The following is a 26,922-nucleotide window of genomic DNA, read 5'->3' as shown; positions in this document are numbered from 1 at the left end:
AAAAACTCCTGAGAATAAATTTAATTGCTTACTAAAACAAGTAAATTTTAAAAAAGATTGGTACTTTTTGTGGAATACTTAGAAATCCCTGTTAGGCTCATCCTTGGTTTGTTTGGGTTTGTTTTTTTTTTTTTTTTTTGTCTATGGACTATCTGCTGCTGCTACTTGAAGCAATTTCTCATCATAAAACCATTTCAAGAATTAATAATTAATTATTTCCAAATTTAATCTTTTTTAGATATCATCAGAGACAGACTAAAAATGCTTCAGACCTGCTTAGGCTGATATGAACAGAAGTTTTTCAACAGTTAGCTAAAATGAATGAAAGAATGAAAATTTTTTAATTCCAGAGAGGAAAAGTAAATGTCCTCACCACTATTCTTATTCATTCTGCTTCAAATCCATCAAGCAACCCAGTAAACCCTGCTGCACAGAGATCCATATCACTTTTTGCCTGTCAAAGAAACTGTGATTTTCTCTAGACTGGATCCTGAAGCAGTCTACTATCTCTGTTACCAGATGCCAAGCAACTGGTAGACAGAAAGAAACCAATCTCCCAGATCTCTGTTTGCCCCAAACTTCTACCAAATGGAAGAGGCTACAAGTGGCCCATCTCTCCAGCCTCATGGATTCCCAAGAAAGTACAGGGATATGAAAGAAAAGAATGAACACCCGGAATGACAGAGAATCTTAGCAGCAGGATGTGACACAGACCCAAATGGACCTTCTGCTCAATGGGTAAGAGTTTGCAAGTTCAGAGCATAAGGGGGCTGAAGATGCCAACTGCTTACTCGACACAAATGTTCCAATTTTCTCTATTGTTGCAGAACATTGTCATAACCGCTCAGTGTAATTGTTTTGTCCCATAAAACTGAATATATTTGGTAATCTGTTGGCCTATTTTCTTCTTTTTCTTTTGTTTCCAAATTACTTATTAGATATTTGCTATATTTTCTTATTGAAATGGTGCAGTAATACTGCCTTAGAGTGTTAATAATGTTTTTGTGGGAGACTGCTTTGCATTGTTAAAACTGCCTTTTATGACTCTGCAACTGTTTTAATCTGAAACTCCATTTTAACTTGTGTTTGTAAAACATTGGCATTACTACTTCTGTTATACCACACCATTTATGAAAGACTTAGCACTCAACGGATCAAGACTCTAGCAAACAGTTTATTACAGCAATAATAATAATAAATAAATGAATAAACAAACAAAATATTTCTTAAATAATGGAAAATAATGGCAATAAATGTTTGTTGAGGGATTTAGTGAATACAGGCAAGCTGAAGAAGTCTCTAAATATTGAATTTTAGACCAGATGTGATTTGTATCCCTATAAAGCTATTTATTTTGGAAAATAAGGAATATTTAAACTTTGAACAGCTGCTGTATCTATATAAGGTGTTATATTTTAATAGTTAAGAAGTATTTAGTTTCCTTGAGTCTCTTAGTTAAAGCTGAATTGCTACTGTAAAAATTAGGAAAAAAAGGAGGAGGTGAGGGAAAGCTTCAGAAACTCTTTAGCTTCAATTTTGATTAGGAAATATGTATTTTAAATGATCCTTTAAATGTATCTACTCTTACAAGCCTGTAAACATTCACCTTTTTAACAAGATGCATTCACTTGAATAAATATTTTGACACATCAGTCAGACATTGATTAAATTCGTTCTCTATATCATCATCTAAATACTTCGCTGAAATAGGCCAAAGTAATTACATCTTCCACACAGTAAATTCTCATTTAATTCCAATACTAAAGGAAAAAAAATAATTGTCATTGAGTTGCAAAATCTGAAGTCAAGGTAAAGATTAAAACACTCATTACTGAGCTCATCTTCTCTAACCTTGCACTAGTAGACATTGGAATTGCTGCAATTTAACTTGACTTGAAAAGAGCTCTGACTTTTATAAGGAACAATACATACCTGTGAGAAAAAAATTACATTTTCAGAGACAAATAAAACTGTTCCCTCAATATATAAGTGAGACATTTATTCGCATTTTTTGTTGTGTGGTAAAACTTCAGGAAAAGTAGAAGTTCAAATCATGCAAACAGACACAGAGGTATACATATGTGATATGATTAAAGATAATAAACCTCACTATTTTGTCTCCAAGAACATTTCATGACCACAGTTTAGAGGGGTTTTTATATTCATGAAACAGATATTTATCACAGGCCTTTGCATTTGGTCAGAGGTCAGAATAAGTTTATGAAACCATGTCTAAGAACATGTTCCATGTCCCTTAAACATTTGAGAACATTTAAGACACCTGAATCCATCCAAGATGGTGGTTTAGATCTGGTCTTGATAGGAGTATTCTCCTGTCCAATAGCTTTAAAAATAAATAAATTGAATATTAAGATATGTAAATTTCTACAGTAAAGAAAACAGGTTGCAAAAAAGTTTCATGGTCTTATTAAAAAGTAACTAAAATTTTTTATATTCTGAAAATTTACATCAGATTTAATCATTTAAATCCAAATTTAAATCTTACTGATGTTCAAAAAAATTAGAGTTAACCAATTTTACCTCAGAATGTTTCAATCTGTACATGTTTTACTTACACCATATGTTTTTATAGCTGAAAGATAGTCAAGATTTTATCAATGTTATAACAGAAAATGAAGTTCTTTCAGCCTATTACACAGTAGGAAGCCAGGTTTCTAAAGACTAATCAAAGCAGAGTTTCACATTAAAAAGGTCAGACTATTTGGGTACATTAAATATAAATTCACGTGTGATATAGTGAAAATCACCAGGTATTCTAAACTTTACAGAAATGGAGAAGTAACAAGATAATTAAAGTAATAGCACAGGAAGACTCTTGGATCTACTTGCGAAATGTGACATTCCTTTTCACATGCCTCATGGCCAAAATGGGTTTTTATTCAAGGGGTTCTACTACAACAGAGTGTCTTTTGCTGTTGAGCAGACCACACTAAACAGGCTCACACTGGCACCTTCACCACAGGTACCCATGGCCGGCACTTCAGCTTCCAGTGTGCTTCACATGAGCTTCTTCGAGAGCCCAGAGCAGCAGCTTTGGAGGCAATGGCAGTGAAAGCAATGGCTGTGTGCACATTGCAGCATGGATCAGAAGTGAACATCCCCAGACCTTCTGAAGAAGAAATCCAACAAACTCCACATTAAAATGCTAGGTTGTCTTTTTTTTTACAAACCCTTAACTCTTAAAAGGGGACTTATGAGCATTTACATTTTCAACATTGGTACCTCTACTACTTACACCAGTAGGTTTCTTGAAATAAACAGAGGATCCTTGAAAAATATGTGAAATGGGCAAGTAAAAATTTCAGATAGGCTTGTGAAAACCAAAAGAAGAGCAGAACCCACTTCTTCTTAATGAGAAGTATTCCTTCTTTTCTTCCTCTTAGTGAGTAGTATTCCTTCTCAGTCACTTTGTGAGCATGATGTGTGGAAGATAAACCTTAGGGTACTACTATGGGGTGATTTGAGACAGGACTGGCCCTGCAGTCCTACTATGCCTTTCACAGATTTCTGAAAACTCTTATTTGTAATTTACTTTTTTAGTATACGTGTATAAAACAACAGGTTAGGGAAACATTCTCTGAATTTAGGAATATTATGTCTGCAGGATCACCTCACTACTGTATTCAAGAGTCAAAACGGCTGGAAAAGATTTTCCTTATGGATGAGTATTGATTCAACTGAATTAAATAGTCAAAGAAGCTGGAAACAACTGCACCAGAAACCAACATGAACTATATGATTAACTCTTGGTACATCCTCCTGTCCATGCTATTTTGGGCAGAAGTTGTCCCCTTTTCACAGACCTGGAACACCTCCAGATGTTTTGGGGACTATTCCGCAAGGCTTACTAGAGAAAAAAGCAACAGTCAAGCCACATTTGATTTCAATTACACAGTTGTAAGTCTAGAACTCTTTATGCTTTTCAACCAATTTAAGTTTATTTGAGAATGCAGAAGAACATTGTGGTTTTACGTCAGACAAAGGAGTTATTTAATAAAATCACTCATCTCAGAAATAGCCTATCAAAACAACAACAACAACAAAAAAAGACCAGGAATTAAATGAATAAAAATTAGAATACAAGACTGTATAAATCATGTAAGAATAGAAACTGAAGGCATTTTTACTTCAATTTCATGCTCACAAAAAAAGGGAAGGATTTAACTTTCCTAGAAGGAGCAATAGAGTTTTCAACAAAAATGTCCACTTTCTTTATTGTCAAGATTGGTTTGTATTTTGTGAGTAATAGTATTTTTCATTTCTGTCTCCACATTTATTTTTTTTCTGCAAAAAAGGTTAACTATCTAAACAGTAACTCTTACTAATATATGCAGGAAAGCAGAGAACTAAAGTTGTAGTTGGCCATAAAATTTAAGAAAGCTTTTGTTTTATACAACATCTTTCATCTACACCATGTTTCAAGATAGGTTGTGCAATTGTCAATCTAAATAATATTAATTGGAAGTTATATTGGGATTGAAATTGCAAGGAAGAAGGGAGATTCTTACAAGGGCAATTTTCAAAGGCAGAAAGGCAGGTAAGAAATGTAAAAACATTGTTCCATATTTTATGTTCTGCATAAAAAGAGAGCATTGGGAATAGGTAAAAAAGGACAGTATGTCAGATGTAGGCAGTTGTAGTTAGTGTCTTTCGAAGCAGATGGCACACTTCTTGAAAGTACAATATTAATTTTTAAAAAAATCATGCAGCAGTGATCCCATTCTCCTTGACTCCAGCATAATTCCCCAAGGATACATGGACTTGAGAGATTTTCTTATATAGATTCACTAATTGTGGTTGTAGATTAGTCATTGAAAGTTTACAACAGAGATTAAATGAATGGATGGAGTGAGCTCAGAGTTCATTCCTAGGCATCTAAGAAAAAATAACTGAAATTAAGCATCAATTATGCCAGGCTATAATAAAGAAAGATGTCAAACACAGACATATTTTTAGGGGAATCCTTCATATCCAGAGTAAAACAGACATCAATTTATTGCCACCTAGTGTACCTGCAGTAATCAGAAATTTGATTGTTTTTCCTCTGGCCAAAGCCTTACCAATGTATGCATTTCTTGTGCAGAAAGCTGTGCACATCAGTATATGTGGATCAAGGGAACGGGGTGGTGAGAACCAATTATGCAGGCTTCTCAAGGACTTTTTTGTTAGAGTACCATGGATCTCAGCTTACACCCATGGAATAAATTTCTATTTGTAGCTAGAATTGGGTATAATTTTGGAACACCCTGTCTTGCCTAGTTTCATCTGAAAGGAATTCAGTTCACAAGCTTCATGACTGTCCCATAGTGTAAAAAAGTGCAGAGCAAGTGGAATGATCTGGAGAGTTGATTCAAAAGCTTATTCCTGATCTGTACTAAAATATCAAAGCAGGTGCAGTCACATAATACCACATGGTATTTTTCTCATATACATAATTTTTATCACATATGTAGGTTTACACCAGTATTGATACAGGTTGGGGGATGAAGGGACTGAGAGTAGTTTCTCTATGAAGGACTTGGGGGTAGTGGTGGATGAGAGGCACGACATGAGCCAGCAATGTGTGTTCACAACCCAGAAAGTCAATTTTGTCCTGGGCTGCGTCAAAAGCAGTGTGGCCAGAAGGTCGAGTGAGGTGATTCTACCCCTCTGCTCCACTCTTATGAGACCCCACCCGGAGAACTGTTCGGCTCTGGGGTCCCCAACATAAGAAAAATATGGACCTGTTGCAATGGACCCAGAGAAGGGCCACAAAGATGGTTAGAGGGATGCAACACCTCTCTTATTAGGAAATCTCCAGAGAGTTGAGGCTGTTCAGTCTGGAGAAAAAAAGGCTCCAGGGAGACCTTATAGCAGCCTTTTAAGACCTAAAGGGGGTCCAAAAGTGAGCTGGAGAGGTAAGACAAAGTGGTAAGTGGTAAGATAAAGGAGAATGGCTTTAAACTGAAATAGGGCAGGTTTAGATTAAATATAAGGAAAAAGTTTTGAGGATGGTAAAACACTGGAACAGGTTGCCCAGAGAGGTGGTAGATACTCTGTCCCAGGAAACATTCAAGATGAGGCTGGATGGGGCTCTGAGCAACCTTATGGAAGATGCAGGGATGTCCACTGCAGAGAGTTTACACTAGGATTCTAGGATTCTATGATCTATGGACATTTTTTCAAGGATAGTGAGATAATTAAATAAAAACTGTTTTTATTGGGACTGAAAGGGAAGCTTTGTCTTCTTCCTCTTTTCTCTCTTTTTGAAATATGACAGATGGAAAGTAATTAATCTAATTGTGAATGTCTACAGAGAGATGCTCAGTTTTGAGCCAGACACCTCAGCTGTCTTATTCATCTTTTTGTAGTCAATGGAGAGGCACAGGGCTTTTACAGCACAAAACACATGGAGTAATTTAAATGTCTATTTTAGATTAAAATAGTCTTGCCTTATGTCTTTCTGCTGCTTATAAAGGGAATCTGAGGAGTTTCTTGTAGGTCTTAGCCCCATTTATTCAAAATAGATCAATTTAATTACATGCTAAATGTATGCAGATGTAATTACATCTTTATGAAGATACTTTACAGGTAAAAAGAAAAGAACAAATTTTTATTTCCCTTGACAGGGTTCAAACTACTCAGAGATGTGTCTTAATTATGACATCAAGAAAAAACTTTTATTAACCCGAACGGTCTTCACTTATTAATGTATAGAAATGCTCTTAGAAATCAAAGAGAAGTTGAAAAAAACAATTTTTGAAATATTTTTTATCCTGAATTTTGGTTTGGAAGTGTGAATGTGCTTCAGTTCTGATTAGGTTTGACCGCAGTCATTCTAGCGAATGGAAGAATTTATGATGAAAAGAATGGGCAACATTTAAACAATTAAAATAGAGATCTGTGCATACAGCTAAGGAGATTAAGCTGAAGGAGAGGAAGTATTGTTTGTAACAATACATAGCAACAAAAAAGTTTTTGGTTTTTGGTTGACAGGAAAGGGGGATCTAGAATTTTTTTGTAATAGAGAAGTAGATGCAAAGACTTAAATAAACAAATATGCCATCTGTGTTCGCAGTCACTCTTTTTCTGACAGAAAAACATGGGAGGAGATAGAAGCAGAATTGTACTAGAAGTGCATATGCCAGTCTGAAGGACTGCACATGGATGACAGCAGTGACTAATATTAGGTTTAAGCAAGGAGGAGACATTCCTGTCAGTTATGGAAACACTAGTCAAATGGAAGCCACTGAGTACATGTGTGCAGAACCAGTCCCTGAGCAGTCAGAAGAGATGATATAATGCAATGGGATGTCCTACTGAGACAGAAGGAAGAGAATGTGATACCTACTAATATCACAGACAAGGAAGGATACTTACATGACAGACACAAGAGGAAACTGTAAAGACCCTAGCCAAGCATTTCTTGTTTCTCTTTTAAGTCAGTACTTTATTTCTTCCTTTTTCTCTACTGGTTTTCCATTTTTTCCATATATACATAAATAAGTTTAGCTCTAAGTTAAAAGTAGAGGCTGAAAACATGTCTCTGTGAATAAACTGGAGGAAATTACAGTGATAAGGCAAAAGTTCCTGTTGAAATTGGGGGGTTGTCATTTTGGGGTACCTGTTGAAATCCTTATACACAGAAGACAAGCAGAACGATATCCTCATTTTGACAGCAGCTGATGGGTTAGAGGCAAAAACTACCTAACAGCTGCACTAGGGACAAAGAATAATATCCTAACTGCAGCAGCAAGTTATGCAACAGGTATGCACTTCCTTTTCTGCTCTCTAAAAACAGGATCATCTCTACTGCTTTCTGTCACTGTTCTGTACTTCATGCATTTATATTACCGACACTGCCCCAGGCATCAATGACAAAAAATTTATTTTGTATGGGTATATTAGGGCAAGTTTACCTATATATAGCTAAGCTATAATTGCATTCAATGAATGCAGTGAAAAATGTATATTTAGATCGTTTTTGCTTTCTATTGAAAATCTTACCAATTTTCTTCAGAATAGGTAGTGTATATCTGAAACATATACATGTATACACACACAGACAGATCTCGTTTTATTCAAAACTTGACACAGGTTGGATTTCTTGCTATCAAAAAGGAGAAAGTTTAAAGTCACGTGTGGATTTTGACCCACCACCCACTCGAGGTGGCAGAAAACATGTAGACTTGTAGAAGTCAGATAAGATCTACACAGAACAAATATTTTGCTGTGAACCAGGACGGTGTGACTGTATGATCAAGAATTAACTTATTCACAGTTTTCCATCAAACAGGAACACTTCATCATAATTAGAAGAATAAGAGTTTTCTGAGCACTTTGCATATGGGAGGGGAGCTGAATGAATAGAATTTAACCACAAAAGGAACAACAACAAAAAGAAAATATCAGTGTTATATCTAAAGGTGTGTGAATTGTTTTCTTCTCAGGACAATAAGTCTTTCCCTCCAGGTGTGGGGAAGAGGGATATTTCATATTGATGCTTAGCATAAAGAAACCCTCCACAAAGCTCAAGGAAATCTTAACTTGGAGAAATGTGTCTTAAATTCAGGGTTTGGTGCCTCAGGAGGACAAAACGGTTCATTGGGGAAAAGAAAATTCAGGCAGGAGTTCATGTACAATTCCTTCTCTACTGAAGGCAGGGTATTGTTTTTATTGCCCAAATTGCAGAGTGATTTTTCTTGTTGTTGCTCTACAACGTCCTCTGAAAATCCATCTCAGTTCAATTGTTAGATCTGGAGAAATCTGCAGAAATAAGCTACAAGATATGTTTGAAACTCCAGGATTTGGCTGAAGATACCATGGAGATCTCAGGGGTGATTTTTGCAGGTCTACTGCGGTTGGCTCACAGGATCCCTTTGCTACTAAGAGGAATTAAGAGACAATCAATGCCTAGAAACTGTGCCAGTGAAATTGCAAAAGAAGGAGACAAGCTTAGACCCTGGAAACCTTACAGAAAGGTGGAGTGTTAGGTGAAATTTGGTAATGCTCCAGGAGAAAAGTCTGGGTTACCACTTCAAACAGACACCTGTACTTGGTTCCTATAGTCTGGAAGAAAGGGGGGTGACCAGCACTTTGCATAGTAAGGTGTATTTCAAACAGCCCATCTGTAGCTTTTTAAAACTGTGAGAAATATTTTGCACACAGTGAGTTTCTGATGAATTCTAAATTGACATATTTGTTCTTGGGAAAACCACTGTGCCCCTATCTTGGCAATTTAACTGATACAGCCTCTTTGCAATCCATCCATGTAATCACAGTAAAACAGGTGAAAATTAGTGGATCAAAGTGAAATGTTCGGGAACACACAACCTATCTTTTGAGAGAAATAAAAACAAATTGCCTCCCAGATTAGCAGCAGCAGAGATAGCTGATCTTTGTATACTATCCAGTCAACCACACACAGTATTTAGCAAAGAAAATACATTTTGAAAAGAATCTCACTCTTTGAAGCATTATTTGACTATTGTTTGGTTTTAATTTCCTGAAATAAATAGCAATTACGAGTTTGAAAAATTGCCTTACCAGCATCTGCTGATGTCTTTGTACTTCTGGTTTAAAAAAAAATAAAAGGTTTTCTGGAGTGAATTTTGCATCAAATTTGCTACATAGGAATGTACTTCTAGAAAATTAGCGTCTTATAGATTTTCTATTGAGAGAAGCACTTTTACATAAGAAAAAAAAGGGTGATTTTCATTAAGGACAGAAAAGAAAAGCAAACCTTAAAGCATCTGTCTTTTGACAAAAAAGGAGAAGCAAGTAATTCAATATATTTCCAGTATATATTCAGTATCTGGTTTCTGGTTTAAATGTTTAATGTGGTATACTAAGAGTCAAGAGACAATTGTGACAACTAACATATTTCACATATTTTTAGAGTGTATGCAGGTAAGTAAAAGGGAATACACATATATATAAATACTTTACATTTTCCATTATTTAGTTTGATGTCTAAGTATGGTATATATTCATGGGAACAAAATTTTTATATCTTTTCTTTTTTAGCTTCAAAATCAGTTCTTTATGTTAATAAGTGTTAATGGCTTTTACAAATGTAAGCACCAATACTGGATAGAAAATGTATATATGAAGATTCTTTGGTAGAAAGTACCCTGCTTGCAAAACTGAAATACTTCAGAGAGAAGAGAAAAGACTGATCAATGAGAAACATTTTGAAAATTATAATACTTCTAGAAAGGTAGTACATTTTTGGCCACTTAATGTAACAAAAATAAGTAATTGCACGAATGAAGCATAGTAACAAGCTTTCTGCTGCCCACACTGTCTTCCCCCACAAGCAGACCTCCTTGTCCTCATCTTTGAAATGCAAATCAGATAAAACAGAATTTTTTAAATCCATCAACAGGATCTTCTCCAAATTACACAAAGTTCACCACCAGAAACACGATTTTTAATGTTACTTATACCCTTCTCTGCCTTTTTAAAATTCTTTTGCACTGTATCTGCTAAGATTAATAAGAAAGGAATAAGGGATTATGCTGTTTTAAAAAAAACCCAAACACAACAAACAACAAATTAAAAAACCCAAACACAACACAAACAAACAAAAACCCCTAAACAAAACAAACTTTTTTTCTACAGTCAATATCTAAGTGTGTCAGCTCCTGTTTAGATTCCTTATTCCTCCTGCTTATTATCATTTCTCTCCCCTACTGTGTAGCCTCACTGATAGTGATTCATCAACTGCTAATTACACCCAAGCTTCTTTCAGAATGCTTATTTCTATACATCTTCAGATGTGGAAAAAGTATTTAATACATTCAGAGGACTACATGGCATAAAAGTCTAATGCTGGAGCCATGTTCAATTCCCAACATAAGATGGGCTCAGGAATTCTCTTCTTTGTAAGGTCAAACTCAAGTTTTGCCTCATCCTATACTTGATTTACAGATTCCTGTTATATTTCTACTCCTTGTATAAGATCATGTCAAGCCATCAGTAGGAGAAGTGTAAAATACTACAGATTAAAAAAGAATTTAAAGCAGTATTGTCAATATTTAGAGGTTTTTTACTTCTTTCAAAATATCACTTGAAATTGTCCAATGACTTTGCCCTGAAAAGAAGTAATCTCATACTGGTATCATGACTATAAGACCATCACCTCCAAATTCTATATACAGTAAAATGTATTCATACTTTAGTAACCCCATCTTGCTTCTCACTAGTACTTATTTTCTAAATTTCTTCTGAAATTAGTTAGTACTGAAGCTCTACAAAGTGGGGGAGGGATCCTAGCTATTTCAATGGACTGCAGTAGGATCATGTGCAGTATACATATACAATGTATACTGTAAAACCCTATTTTGGTGGAACCCATAGATGTTATGATGACATAATGGAAGGGTGACAGATGTGTAGTTTTAATTCTAATGACTCCTTCCTTTTCTTGGTAAAGAGGAAGTATTAAACATCTGTGAAGAGAAATTAGAATTCTATATGAAGAAATTTAAAAAAAAAGATTTGAGGTAATTTTGCGTTAACATTCAATGGAGCAATAGTTTGTAAAAATTCAGAACAAATTAAGATTATTCAGTTACTTACAAAATTGAAGAAATCTTCAGAGATTCAGAAAAACTTGGCAGCATCTACAACTGGGATGTAAGAAACTACAGGACATTTAAAATCAATAAAGAGTTTACATTTTCTGTACCTTCATGTGGAAATCATTACAGTGTTATTTTTGTAATGCAAGACAGTGGCAACTAAGGAAAATAATTTAAATACAGAAAGAAAATTCAACCATTATAATTAAACATAAAGGAGTGTTGAAGAGAACATGCCACTTTAGCGCAAAATCAAAGTATGTTTGCTAATTATTAGAAATATAAAGAAAGTGGGGTGCATTTATATCTTTTTTTATTTGTGCTTCTTGGCCTGTTACATCCTACACTGAGCTAGTAATTAGTACCAGAAGTCAATACATATGCTTGAAAACCTACTCATGTAAACTAAAAATAGAAACTGCAACTTTGCTTCTTTAGTGATATTTAGAAGTTTCTGGTAATAATGTTAGCAGCTGGGATAGGGAATGAAAATTCATAGGGGAAAAAAAACTTAAGAATTAAAAAGATATTCTCTAGGAAACTATTCATCATCAAATAATGCTGTAGCAATGGTGATGGTTCGTGTTTGTTTTCCCTTATTGCTTTCTCCACGCAAAAAATCTAGACTTATCCCTTCTGAAAACTGATAAAAATCATCAGTCTCTGATATTAATTACAGCCAAAATTTTGTTATTGCCTGTTATTACAAATCTTGGCAGAGATATATCTCTTTGGTCTTGCAAAATTCAGGTTTTTCTTGTTCCCACTGCACATACAGGAAATTAACTGCATGAAGGCTGCAATGGATCATTTAGTTATTCTGAAGTAAAATAATTTACTTTTTGCTCAGAATATGCATATATATACTAGGTATAAAAATACTTGGTTTCAGTTGTGTCTTCTGAGATAGCCTAACATCAGGAATTTTGGGTGCCTGTATTTGACAACAGAGTTCAATGGCTATTTTAGACTTCAAACTAAGTGTTAGATTTCATTAATCTTGGGGAAATGAGCTTATGTCTTCCTCATTCCTAAAATCTGATCAAATCTCCATGCTTTTCTTCTGAGGTAACACTCCTCCTCTCCTAATGAAGTAGAATAAATATGAGAAAACAGGAAATTTCAAACAGAATATAGAGAAGTCTGACTCTATCCCAGCTCTTGGCATAACTACCTATGCTGAGTTCTCCATCTACACTAGTAGATAATTACATGCATTATTTTTTTTTCTTAAAGAAAATAATCCCTTATCCTGGGTTTGAATTTATATATAAAAGAATTAGGTGAGTTGGGAAAGTGGGGAGAAATATTTCTCAGGACAGAATGGGTTCTGTGAATGTAGTTCCCAATTTAGGCAAATGTAGGAGCAACAGTTCCCACTCTTCAGATTTTAATAAGTGATTTGAGCCTTACTGCCTTTTTTTAGTCTCATTACCTAAAAAGTAATAATCAGTTTGCTAAAAACTGTGAATTATTTACATATGTAAGGAATTACATTGCTTAGTTTATATTTAACTGTTTCAGCTTATGTATATTTAATGTTGAGAAAAGGTGACTTAAAAAAGTTATTTAAGAAATATTTTTGTGGGGATTTTTATCAAATTATTTCTGAAAGGAAACTGTATTCTAACTAACAATGCAGATAAACAATCTAACATTTGATTTATGTTTTTCAATAAAACTTAAAAATGCTGTATACAAACTGAATGAAAAATGCATTTGTTTTTAAAAAAATACCTGAAGTACTTAAAATAAAATATTAATGTCTTAATTTTTTTCTGACATAGTTGGGTTATTTTCAGTTTTATCAACACATAATTATACAAATCTCAGGTCTCAACATTTTTAACCTACTTTTTATCTGTGAATCAGGAAAGGAAAGCAAGCTTTCATTTTCTGTCTGTTAAAAAGTTTAAAGCTAAAAGGAAGCAAAGATCATGTCTTTATCTGAAGAACAGTCTACAGCTTTCAAAAGTTGGATTGTGTAGGCAATGATATTCTTAATCTACAGGTCTTATTTCTTCAAAACTGTGGTGGCTTACATGAGTTTCTTGAATAATGTTTTTGTTAAATTTAAGGTTTTACCAAGGTCTTTAGAATAATTCTATACCAAAATACAGCTTGTAATTTTTTCTTTATCTTGACATTTTTGTTGTTTTCTCTGTTGTTTTGTGAGGTTTTTTTTAACAAGAAAGCATGTGTTTAATTGAATAAAAAAAACAGTTTAAAGGGTTTTGTTTGTATTCCTATACATTGCGTTAATTTTGGCTCTTGATTAGGAATATTCACATCGATGAATATGTATTTTTTTATATTCTGCTATCTTCACTTTTCCATTCTGTGAAGCATTTTCTATTGAATGTAAATAATAGAAAAGAAATGCAGAGAGTAAAACATGAATTTAACTACTTGTGAAATAAATACCCTGAATTTGCAGAAATCCTGTTGCTATTGCATCACAGCAGTGAATAAGTTTATTTTCTCCCAGAATATGGCATCTGGATCAAAATAAGCTGATGTAGGTAAAAAAAAAAAAAAGGCTTACAATTTTAGACACCTTGTAAATCCATATTGCTTCTGAGCGCCAGTCTGACTATAAATGTGGAGATGGGTAACACTGGAGAACTTCAGGTTTGAGCCCTGCTGTTCACTACAAAGTCCTGCCATCTGCACTGCAAATATTGGAATGGAGTGTGTAAGACTCTTCTTGGATGTGCAGAGATGCAACTGACTGTGAGGGAGAAGCACAGGGAGATGTGGCACAACTCTGTGACATGATGTGTGCCAAAGCAAACCTCACACCACTGAAAACCAAGCCACAGATTTCATGGTTGGAACAACTTCAGAGCAGCATACAGGTTTTATCCACTCAGCTCTACATATTGGAGTTTTCTAAGATTTTGAAATGCTTTGGACCACTTACACATCTTCAGTTTTTAGACAGAATATATATTACCTTCAGTCACTTCAGAAACAAATTTACTTCTACATGCTGTGAAAAAGAAGAATCAGAAGAGTAGGGTTTTGCTGTGAAGAAATTAATTCTTTTCCCTTTATCTGTCTTACTGATGGTACAGATGAATAATCAGCTAACCCTGAGTCCTGTCCCTTACTAATATTAAAATAATATCAGGGTTTCATGGAAATTCAGTGACAGAGTAATTTAAATATTCTTCTTGCCTTCACACCATGGATTATGTATCTTGACTACAACCAGATCCCAACACTAGGCTTCCCTAAAATGAGATAGCTATCCTACAGTCATTGCAGCACCTTTAGAAAAACACGGCTTTCTTTCCAATAACTGCTCTGTAATGTGCTGTGAGTGCACACTTAACCACAATGAAGGTAAGAGTGGTCACCTAAAACTCCTGTGTCCTTTTTGAAGGTCTTTTGACCTTATAAAACAAGAATTTCAGCAAAGATCCCAGCCTTTCCAGTCTTTTTCATTAGCCATACCACCAAGACTGACAGTTGCCTGTCCTCATTCTCAGCTAAATGATCTAGATAGAAGAACACAACAGATCTTTCAGAGTGAGTTTCAAAAACATCAGTGGTTTAAAATTTTCTTGAGTCCTGTAAGCCTTTGCCTCTTATTTTCTTTGTGATCATCCATTGAAATTCATGATTTCTGGCCTTTCTCAAATTAGATCTGCTAAATCTTTCTTTTGAGTGTGTCTAAAGTAAGAAAACTTTCTTAAACTTATATTTCTTGTGAGTCCACATAATTCCCAAACTCTTCTGCTTCTGTATGTGAGGAGCACAACTGCCAAATTTCTTTCCCAAACTGTCTCCCAGGCATAAGCAGTAAAGGTAGATGTAAAAGACAGGTACTGTGTATTTCCATACTCAGTAGTGGTAGCACATTTTCCTTGCAGTTAATGGGAATGTATGTCAGGTCAGTCAATTTAGATCATGATTAGAGACATGGCAGGGACCACAGCTGAAGAGTCATCGAATATGATATAATAATCATTGTATCTCATTTACCAAAGAGCAAATGTCTTACATTTTCTACGTGTGCTATAGCTGACGCTGCCCTGAGCTGTCATAGGAGCATTAGGAAGTCTTGGTGTTAATCTGGTAATTACTAAATCAGGTGCACTGTCATAGCAAGGACCTGAGGAGAGGAGCATTAGTGAGAGAAAGGGAGGGAAAAGGTAGATATTATCTTTGAAAACAAAAGGAAGAGGGAATGAGGATATTCCTCTGACCATAGCTGCAGGCAGAGCCCCTTCCACAGAAATGCCTATGGCAGGGGGGTTGGAACTAAAGGTTCTGTAAGGTCCCCTCAAACCCAAACTGTTCTATAATTTTATGATTGTATGAGAAGATTCGTCTGTAAGCAATTCTCCTACCTTGTACATCAGCACATATAGACCTTTGATACAACAATGAATAAGAAAAATAGATATCCTGGCTATGGGCAGCTTCTCCAAAGAGGAAATCTTTATAAGGATTAATTTCCAATGAAGAGTTGGAAAAAAACCCCAAAACAACAAGTTATTCCTTAATGGAATGTGTATTCTTACATGTGGAAAGGTGGCATGGGCATTCAGAGGCTGTCCAGGTCAGAGTACAGGAATCATAAAGGCTGGTGATTTGTGTTTTGTCATATCCGTATGTAGCACCCCAACCTGTACTCATGAAAATTCCAGGCATATTCAGAGAAAAAGACAGTACATGGAGTTTGTTTTCAAAGGTACTTACAGAATGGTAAAAAATGATTACAAGTTTTGCATTTTAATGAAATTTTTATTTTTTTCAATTTGTGGAAGGGTAGATTAAATGAAGGTGCATTGGTTTTGGCAATTTGATTGCAGCAATGTCTTTGACCAGAGGAAAAATTAGGTAAAAATTTTTTGTTTTGGTTTGGGTTTTTTTTACCTCCTATAACTCTTGTCTTCTATAGTAAAAATATAAAACACGGGTATGTACTGAATAGTTCTATTAAATTTCTTCAATCAGTAACAGGGACTTAATGTCCTTTATTGCTGAATTTTTTTTTCTTCTGTTACTATAATCAAGCTATTGAAATTTTAATTATAGTTTCATTAGCATGACTATAGTTTAGATCTGTCAGTTTTTCCATTTAATAAATCCGTATCTATATATGTGCCCCATTTTTTACCAGGCTCTACAATTCAGCCAATAAAATTACTTCAGATAGAAATTTCAAGTGAGATTTTTTTTCCCTGTCTTTTGCAATTCTTGAAATTTCATCATTTTGAGCTTGATTCCATATATTCTGGACATTTTTAACATGAAGAACACAGCTTTTAAAATTAAATTAAAGCCTCCACATTTTCAGTCTGTTCAAATGATTGTGTCATTCTAACATAGTTTTAAGCTAATTAATATCAAGTATTTTTTGTTGAGAAAGAATTTTCTCATTCTAATTAAAAACTTGGTATCAAAAAGTAAATGCACTTCAAGTAATCAACACATTACTTCATTTTGAAAAGTTCATCGTGATTATTAGTGAATCAGATGCGTGCTTGTGGGTAGCAGTGACCTTAACAGAACAGAGGTGTCAATGCAGTAGCATAAAGGATGACAAAATCCCTTATATTGAAGAACTTCCAAAGAATCTTTGCAGTCATTGCATTAGCAAAAAAAAAAAAAACACAAACAACCAAACAAAACCAAAAACAAACAAACAAAAACGACAACAAAACCAAAAAACCAACCAACAAACAAACAAACAAAAAAACCCACAAAAACACACAAACCAAAAAGAACCCAACCCAAAACCATAAGACCATGATTGAAATTGCTGTAGTTTACTAGTAGTGTCACTCATCACAGTCAGTGAATGTAAAAGTCTTCTCACACCTCATCCTGACACTATATCAAAGCCTGGGCAAAGTCAGTTGCTGAATTAGAATTAAAGACAATGGAGTCTGCAACTTGAAAAGGGGGTTCCTGCTTAAATTTAAGGTAAAAATAAATCTGATAATAAAAATGTCAATTTTTATTTGGAAGCTGGGAAAACTCTGGGGAAAATGTTATATTCAGCGCTTCTCTGACATATATTATGAAAGGTGACAACCTCAACAGCTGTAGGTGGAATGTAATTAGGCTTTATTATCCCCATTTTACAGATGGTAGTCTGAGATACATAGCAATCAAAAGCTACACAATGCAAAGAGATTATAACACAGAAAGAACCCTTTTTTTTCTGGGATAAAAGAACTTTCAATGATTTTCATAAGCATTATTTGTATTTCACTGTGAAGAAAAAAAGTACCAAAGACCTTTCAGTTTTCTGGCCCTAAATCCTCCAGCAGTTTATACTCCCATTCAGGCAAATCATCTTGTTGCAACCAAACTAGAGTGTTAAAGGCACTTTAGAGGGGTCTTATGTGTTATACCATAAATGAGGTGATCAACAGGGGTTCCCTCTGGGGTCTGGGTATCCCACAGAACTGAATTCCTAAAGAGTGAGTAATTGTAAGTTCTTTTCTGTCTGGTGGATCTAGGTGTGAAAACAGGTGACTGAAGTGCTTTGTGATTCAGCCAATATGGGCAGATATGTTCTGCAATCTTAATGAGGTGATTAAGGTCTGGAAAGGAAGTGGGTGTGTTGGGCTGCATTTTTAAGGAAAGAGGGTGCTAGAGAGCACCTTGAAGTTGGACTAGACAGATATATGTAGTAGGATTTTGGTTTGAACAGGGTCTACTTGTTTGGAAAAAAAAAAGAAAAAAAAACAACAAAAACTTAAACTCATTTTAAATTATGGGAGATATAGCTGTGACTATTAACACTTAACTGTGGCATTTTGAAAGAGGAAGAAAGAATTTTTAAAACTTTGGGAGATACTCTTTCTTAGAATTTCACTACTTAAGCATTGTGTGCATCTGCCCATAGTTTTCCTGCTTGCCCCAAACAGGTGGTTTTTAGATACTCTCCGTTCTGCTTAACTTCCACAGAAATTCTTGCATTAACAGTGCTCAGTCCTAACATGTAGGGGAATAAATACTTTTTTATCATTGGATTAAGCTTGAGAAAATTTTGAGAAACAGAGCAGTGTTTAATGTCAGTTGTCTTGTATAAAGAGTTGCCTAAAAATGCCTGGTCATCTTGCAGTCACACTCAAGTCAGTTTAGGTCAGCTAAAAAATAAAAATAAAAGAAAAAGGTTTATTTACCAAATTCAATTAAAACCACTTGTTCAAAATTTTTTTCTAAAGCTACAGGCACCGCTAATAAAGAAAAATCTCTAATGTGCTGTTTTAAGATCATACCTTAAAATTTCCTTTCCTTCTAGATTTACTTGAACTTCTACTAAATGTTTAATCTAAATTATATTAATTCTGTTTTCTGACAATTTGACGAGTAAGCCAACATGTCTGAAGAGGCAAACTTGTTCAATCTCCTCCTCAGATGTTTAAGACTCCACTTACCATTTGGAGGTACTCAAGCAGGAGGTCTAATCCACTAATTCCAAGGATTTTTTCTCTTTTGTTCCCAAAGTTCAGCACTCCCCTTCTTTTTCCTAATTCCTCTTCATATCTTTCCAGTGCCAAGTTGGCCCTTATCTAAATTATCTAGTAGAATCTCTGGGGCTGACATGGCCCTTAGACAGTTTTCCTTCAGGCTCAAAATCTCACTCAGTTATGTCATTCTGAATGTCAAATCTGAGCAGGCTTTGGCTATTTTAGGTCCTCTCATGAAAATTTCAAATGATGGTAAATATATGTCCTCGCTCATTCACACTGATTGTCCATTAAACTGGCATTTGTTTTCTGAAAGACCATTGCCCTGTATGCTAAAGTAAGGAAAAAAATACTTCTATGTATCTCCTCTCCCCTATCCAATTTATGTCTGCTATAATTTGTTCTTCCATCCCAGAATAAAACAGTTTTGCTTATTTCAGTGTTTTTCTTGATTTCTTATAGTCATTGGTATGTAAATTATGTTATACCATACTAGTTGAATTTAAATTTTAGTACTAGTATCAAATTGCCCTGTGGAAAGACATGTAAAAACACATTTCTTCTCAGGTATGTTTATAAATACCATTAGTTATCTTTTTCTGTGTATAAGCATTATTGTAATGTCATCACTGACAGCATAAATCAGAACCATGGCCACAGAAATCTGGTCCTATCTTGGACACAAGATGGGAATTCTCTAAGAATTAAATCATTTATAGAAAATATAGATAAATAAAGTTTTGGAGAGTAGCTTCCAGCAGCTTTTGTGATTCATAATGGAAGTTTAGCTAATTTTAATTGTAATTTTGAATTTCATATCTTTGTCTTTTGGGATTTTTTTATTGGTTTGATTTTTGTAAGTTTGTTTTTATTGGGTATTTTTAGTGGATTAGTTTTAAATATATTTCAGTATTTGGACATAACATAATTTAATTAATATTTGGTAAACATTAATTAATTAAGTTGGGAGAAAAAATTACCTCACTTTTCATTAATTAAAAAAAAATCACATTCTATTCTCTTACTCAAATTCAGGTAGATCATCCTTCAAGTTTGTCTGTTATGTTATTAGTCTTATCTTGCAAGGGAAGTAATCACTACTAAGGTGTCATCTTTTTGCATCCATTTTCTACTAGTTATTAGAAACTAATTTTCATTCTTTTATATATCTCTTCAGCTTCTGTTTTTCATTCCATCTTCACAGTTCCCAGTTGACTTATTTCAGGACCTTAAATAGGTCACAGATTAAACAATGCAACTTCAAAAATGACCACTGTTTACTTAGTGAATGGGTCTAGAGCAATGTGACTAATCAAACACTTGATTAAACTTGATTCAAAGTAACTGTGTTCAGCAGTCCCTGGACACAGAATGTTATGTCTGTCTCATATGTTCTTTGCTTTAAGGATTATCTTTAGTTCTAGTTGAAATTCTACTGGTTTTCTTTTCTGCGTTTAAGGTGCCTGCAACAGCTATTCTTCAAAAACAAACATAAAGAAAATTAGTAATGTTACATTCTTGTAAGCAACTGTTGAGTTTCCAATAAGAATTGTGGTTTTACATAAGATTTTGAGAAACAGATTAGATATTATTCCATTACTAGATTATGTCAACAGTGTCCAGAAAAAAATGTTCTATCAAAATTTCTTGCTTTCATCAGTTTGATAGCTCAGTAGAATAAAAAAAATTAGTCAATAGAATCCAATATTTTCTTCACGTGTTTTTTTCTTCTTCTGAGGCATGTGTAAATTGAAGCTGTTAGGATATATGAATACTAGAGTATAAAAAAGCTGCTCAAGTATGTAAATCTAATGTTGAAAGAATCTGACTTTTGCTTTTTTTGATTGGGGTCAGGAAGAGCCTTTGGAAGTTTCTTCAAATAAATGCTACAATGTCAATGATCATGTCCATAGTCATTTGTGCTGAAGTGTCTAACAGTATAAATGATATGTCAGGTACAGGAATCAGTGAAAAAAGATGGAGAGACAAACCTACCCAGTATTTTTCCCTCTTTTGTAATATGTTTTAGGTCAACAACATACAGGTGATTGGCCTCAGATTTTGTTTGGAAAGCAGGGTTTTCATTGAGGAGTGTCTATAATATTCAGTCAAAAAGTCCTTGAGACATTTCTCCTAGTACTGTGTTTACAATACTTTGCCTTGAATGGCTTCTCTGCTATTTTAATGACTCCTTTCCCACAATGAATTCTGTTTTCTCTGAAAGTAATTTATATAGTTCTGTCCATTTACAGCCAAATATTATGAAAATGTATTTTCAAATGTATTTATTGAGTGTGAACCAAGCTCTACAGACACTACTCTTCAACAATCACGTTCATGCTGTTCTGAGGTCTATGACTGGAAAACAAATTGCAGCTATTCTTTACCATCCAAATAGAGATATGTGAAAAGAGACGTGTTTTACTACAACACACATATTTAGATTAAATTTTGTAGAATTTTAAAAAAGAAAAATCAACTTGTGATACAATATTTAGTAAAGATTTTTTAAACTTCAAGTTAATGAAGAATTATAAATAAAGAGGTGCTCGTATTTTAATTTGAACTGAGGCGACATTTCAAATTACATTATAATATTTCTGATATGCATAGGAAATTAATATGAGGTTAATGAGCACACAAGTACACAGATTTTGAATTATAGTCAGGTCTTCGAGGGATTATTATATTGTCTTAATAATCAGGGTATTTCTTTCAGATTCAAGAACAATAAATCACAATCCATATATTAAAAGAAACAGACCAACAACCCAGCTGAACAGGCAACAATTCCTTAATTTATTTACATAGGAGGAATAAAAATGAATGAAGTTACATTTTGAAATAAGACAATAGAAAGGTGTTTAGTCTGATATTTTGCCTCTGGACTGCTAGCCCTTCATTCTAACATTCACTGGGTTGATTTGTTTTGTGACTTCAGGCAACTTTCTTTACTTCTTTTGACCTTCCTCAATTTAACTCTAGGGCTGAGTAACTTCAATGACTGACTTCAATGGAAAAACAAGTGTTTTGTCCCCATTAGCATTCATGGATGTTTAAAATAACAAAATGGGAGTTTTAATGATTATGTGTTGCTTAAATAAGAAAGAGTTATGCGAACAAGTCACTGTATTGATATATAAGCATTAACGACTATGTGCTCAAATTAATTGCAGATAAGCTTGATGTGACTGGGGACCTAAAGGTATTTTTAGCCCTTCTATAGTTAAAATGACCAAACATGGAAATATTTTCATGATAGTTCTGGGAATCCAGTGTAAGAATTTCCAAATTATTATATTTTACATTAATAGGAAAATTAATAGTAAATATTGAGAGAAGCTTTGTCCTTGCATTAGAGCAGCTAAATAGGCAATTAGAGCTGTTAAAAAATTACATAAGACTAACCCTAGAGGAACAGAATCCCAGATCTCAGAAGGAAAGAACAGAAAACTTAAGGTATTCTTAAGAATGATTTTTAGTTAGCTCTTTGGATACCAGATTAGATCTGTCATCACGCTTCCTGTGTTAACTAATATTTACTGAGAACATCAATGATTGAACCAACATGTAGTTTAAAATTCTGAAATGCCACTCATGTATGCTGTCAATATGATTTAATAAAATACATGTTGCTGAGAAATAATTAATTTGCTCTTTCTTATAATTGGAAACCATCATGAATACATGAATTTTCTCTTGGTTTCTTTTTTATTTTGTTGATTATTTTTGGACTGTTGAGAAATTTTTCATCCCTAGAAAAAATGTCTTTATAATTATACCTGAAGAAGTGACTTCAGCCAAGAATGACAAATTATGTAGTATGACTTAATATGTTTTCACACTTTTTGGCTCTGAGACTGGGATTCATGTATGGATGTCGATGCTTAAGATGACATTTATCACCTTGATTGAAACTGAAAATTGCTGGTTTTATTAATGTAAGACCAGTTAAGCATCTATTTACCCTATCTCAACCCACCTAATCTTTTTGTATGGGGATATTTCATTTTCTGCTGAGTGGAACACAAGGCTTTTTTTCAGTGAAATCTTGGTTAAATGCACCATGTCAGGAAGCAGCAAAGGTTGACTGCCCCACGCGAGAAGGGAAGCCGGGTGCCAAGCAAGACATCAATCAGCAACCTCTCAGGCTCAAAGTACACCTGCGAGGGAAGAAGAGCAGGTTCATGATGACAACCACGTGCAACTTAGAGTCAAAACTCTCAGGCAAATCCAATAGAATGACACCAGGCCAAAGACAATCAGAGAAGTCAGCCTGTGGCTCTGGGTCCAAGAACGCTGTGTTTCAGGTGGCATACTTTTAACTCGCTTTGAACGATGATAGTTTTTTTATTTCCCTTTTGGAAGCTTCATGCAGAGGACGTTAACCAGCCAACTCCTGAAGGAAAATGTTTACTTAGTAATGAGTCATAGAAAGTGCATACATAAACACATAAATATTTTCTGTAAAACAGTCAATGGCCTGCTTTCATGTTTAATTTCTACTCTTCATTATTAGAAAAATATTCTCTCTGTTTTCAGGACTCCTCCATCTTGTTCCAATTATTTTAGAAACTCTAAATGCAAGACAGGTCAAGAGGATACTCTCAAAGAAGATACTTCTAGTGACTGTTTCATTGTTTGTGAACTTGGACATAGTAATTTTTAGAGAACTATATCCGATGTTCTGATGACTCTTAATTGTCAAGGATTTTCAACGCATCTGAATAAATGTGATTTTTAATCTCCTGTATTATTTTAAAACATCTATGGATCCAAGTTCATACATGTATGAACACCCCAAAGTGCCCAATCAACGATATTCATAAGATATTGTATCTAGAGCTACCTATCTATTATGTATTCTCATCTATGTTAAGACAGATCCACTTTAAAGTAAGCACTGAGTACTCACCTAACACCCACTCAGCAGAAGTGGGTTCTTGCAGTGAGCATATTGTGTACCGTATACAATTTTAGTGCACAAAATTTGTGGTGGTGTTGTAGAAATTCAGTTAGTCATTTTCTCAGTGTGAGTGTAGTGGATGTGTAATGCATGTATCAAGTGCATAATGACTGCTAACAAATGAAGATAATAATCACTTTGACTACTCCTTAAAATTAAATGGAGTAGTTATTATGTACATTTATTTATCCTCCAAAATGTAAACCATTACTGTAAACAGTAATGAGCACCTCTTTAGCATTCTGTTATCAATGTAAACTACTTAATATGTACAGATCTACTAATAAAGATACTTTAAATGAAGACTGTGATGTCATAACTTCTAAGAATATTCAAATAAGTCTATTGAAAATCAAAATGTGCACATGATTTTTAAACCCCTGAAAATTTGAGGTTTTTAATAAAATCCAAAAAAAAGATGGAATGTGAAAGGCAGAGAAAAGTGTTAGACAGGTGTCAGTAAACACCCAAGGGCACTATGCTAACTAGTTAGAGAACAAGAGTTTATAACCAGAGGTTGAAATGTGGTTTAGTCTGCCTACATTTGAGAAGAATTTGTACCCAGATGCTGCTTGAAGTATAGGGCACATTATTAAAATAGTGTGTTCCTGCTACAGAACTTAGAAGCACGTTTATCAATTTAAAACACTTTTGTAGGAACTGAAGGCACAGATATTTCTGTTAGTCAGCTTATTAGAATTAAAATAAAACTAGTCTGTTGGTATTTAATAAGAAAGTATTTACTTAAAATTCCAATGCTACAAGTACAAACTAGTGAATCTTCACGAATCTTATGACACAGGTAGTTAAGCATGACTTCTATCTTTTATGCCTAAAGCAATGATGTTGATGAAATACAGTGACTTGACATGGGCCACTCCAAAAGAATCGGTATTGGAGCTGATGAGATTACAAATAAAGTCTCTTGGCTTTGTTCATGCTTCAGTAACACTTTTGTGCTTCCCTTGTTGTTGGTTTTGATTTCTTTTTTCACCCATTTATAACTGAGAGCACGACTTTCTGTATAGTAGCTGATTGGCATGCAGTGTTCTATATCCAAATATCATCCTGGATTAAGAGAGAACTGTAATATCCCTGAATGACACTACTATCACAGAGATAGTACATTTTCCTTTTGTTGTAGTCTAGGACTTAGTTCTATAAACACAGTCTATCTCTCTGTCACGGGAAAATATAAATCTCTAAAGGTTTGTTATTCTTTAGTTGCTGATGAATGTTGCATGTGATTGTGGCCAAAGGGGAAGAGCTTTCACAACTCTTTATTAAACTCTGGGAATGTTAAATTCACAAAAGTACTCAGAAGAAAGATATAGTTTCCCTTGGTAAATGCTTATTTGGTTTGGAAGGGACTTCTTTCAGCACCCAGTAAAGAAGCATGTTCTGGAAAAAAAATTCTTTCTTTGTATTGATTTATTTCATGAAATCTGAGAGCAGAGAGGGCCTCAGAAATGACTTAATGCTGTTGATGGAAATAAATAAGTTACAACTGGTATTACAAATGCCGGTGGAACTCACAAAAATGTAATAACATTGAAGAATCATAAATACACCATTCAACCAAGGATGAATATTCCTGGAATTGCGTTGAGTGGGGATTGCTTCATTGTAAAGCAAAATGGTTCCTCTTGGAACATTGCCCAGAGTTACCTAACTATATTAACTCTGAGCAGATATTGCTGCATAAATGTCAGGGCAAAATGAGCGACGGTAGACTAGACAGGCTCTGAGATATGTAAAGAAGTGTTTCTACACCACCACCAAATCTGACTTAAGGTAGAAAATTAGATACTAGGATACCAAAAAGCGATATCAGATAATTTTTTTTCATAAATAAAAGTTTGATCTGAAGCATTATCTTGTTATTAATATCATAAAAAAGAACAAAATTGTTTTGCAAAAAAATGGATATTTCAATGGATGTTCTGAAACCTGCAAATGCAATTTAAAATATTATGAATGTTTTGGAATATGAAAGTCTTCTTTTAACATAACTTATGATAAATTACTGCAAGACAGCAAAAAAAAGGTACAGTAAATCTGGTTTAGAGTTATGATTTCTTTGTGTTACGATGGAATGTATAATTAAATTGTAAGGTACGGAGAATAGAACTCACCACAAAAATCTTTATTCTAATACATTTACTGTAATAATGGAAACCTTTCACATCAATTATTTCACATCAATTCCTTTCACAGAGTTTTCCTCAGATGAATTTAATGTAGTTTTAGTTATCATAAGAAAAACAGTATTCTAGGTGTACTTTATCTATTTTCCACTCTACATCAGGACTGATATAGATATACAAAATAAGTTCCTCTTGCTTCAAATACTGTTGTTGATGCAAAACTACACTTGTTGACTCAGATGCGGGAATATAAATCTAACCTTTTCAACATATTTTGGTTTGATAGGGATTTTAACATGAATTCTACTTCTCACTTGTTGTCGTGGTTTAACCCCAGTCAGCCACCAAATACCACCCAGCCACTTACTCACTCCCCCAGCAGCAGGATCAGGCAGAGTATTGAAAGAGTAAAAGTTAGAAAACTTTTGGGTTGAGATAAAGCAAGTTTAATAGGGAAAGCAAAAGTTGCACACAAGCAAAACAAAACAAGGAATTGACTGCTTCCCATGGGCAGGCAGGAGCTCAACCATCTCCAGGTTGCAGGGCTCCATCACCCGTAATGGTTACTTGGGAAGACAAACGCCATCACTCCAAAGGTCTCCACCTTCCTTCTTCTTTCCCCCAGTTTATATAATGAGCATGATGCCATATGGTATGGAACATCCCTTTGGTCAGTTTGGATCACTTGTCCCAGCTGTGTCTCCTCCCAGCCTCCCATGCAGTTCCAACCTCCTCGTCAGCATGACAGTACAAGAAGCAGAGAAGGCTTTGGCTCTGTGTAAGCC

This window comes from Manacus candei, unplaced genomic scaffold (genome assembly GCF_025592945.1).
Source record: "Manacus candei isolate 608988 ecotype Guabito, Panama unplaced genomic scaffold, ASM2559294v1 h1tg000041l, whole genome shotgun sequence".
NCBI classification, from domain to species: Eukaryota; Metazoa; Chordata; class Aves; order Passeriformes; family Pipridae; genus Manacus; species Manacus candei.
This window is presented reverse-complemented; position numbering follows the sequence as displayed.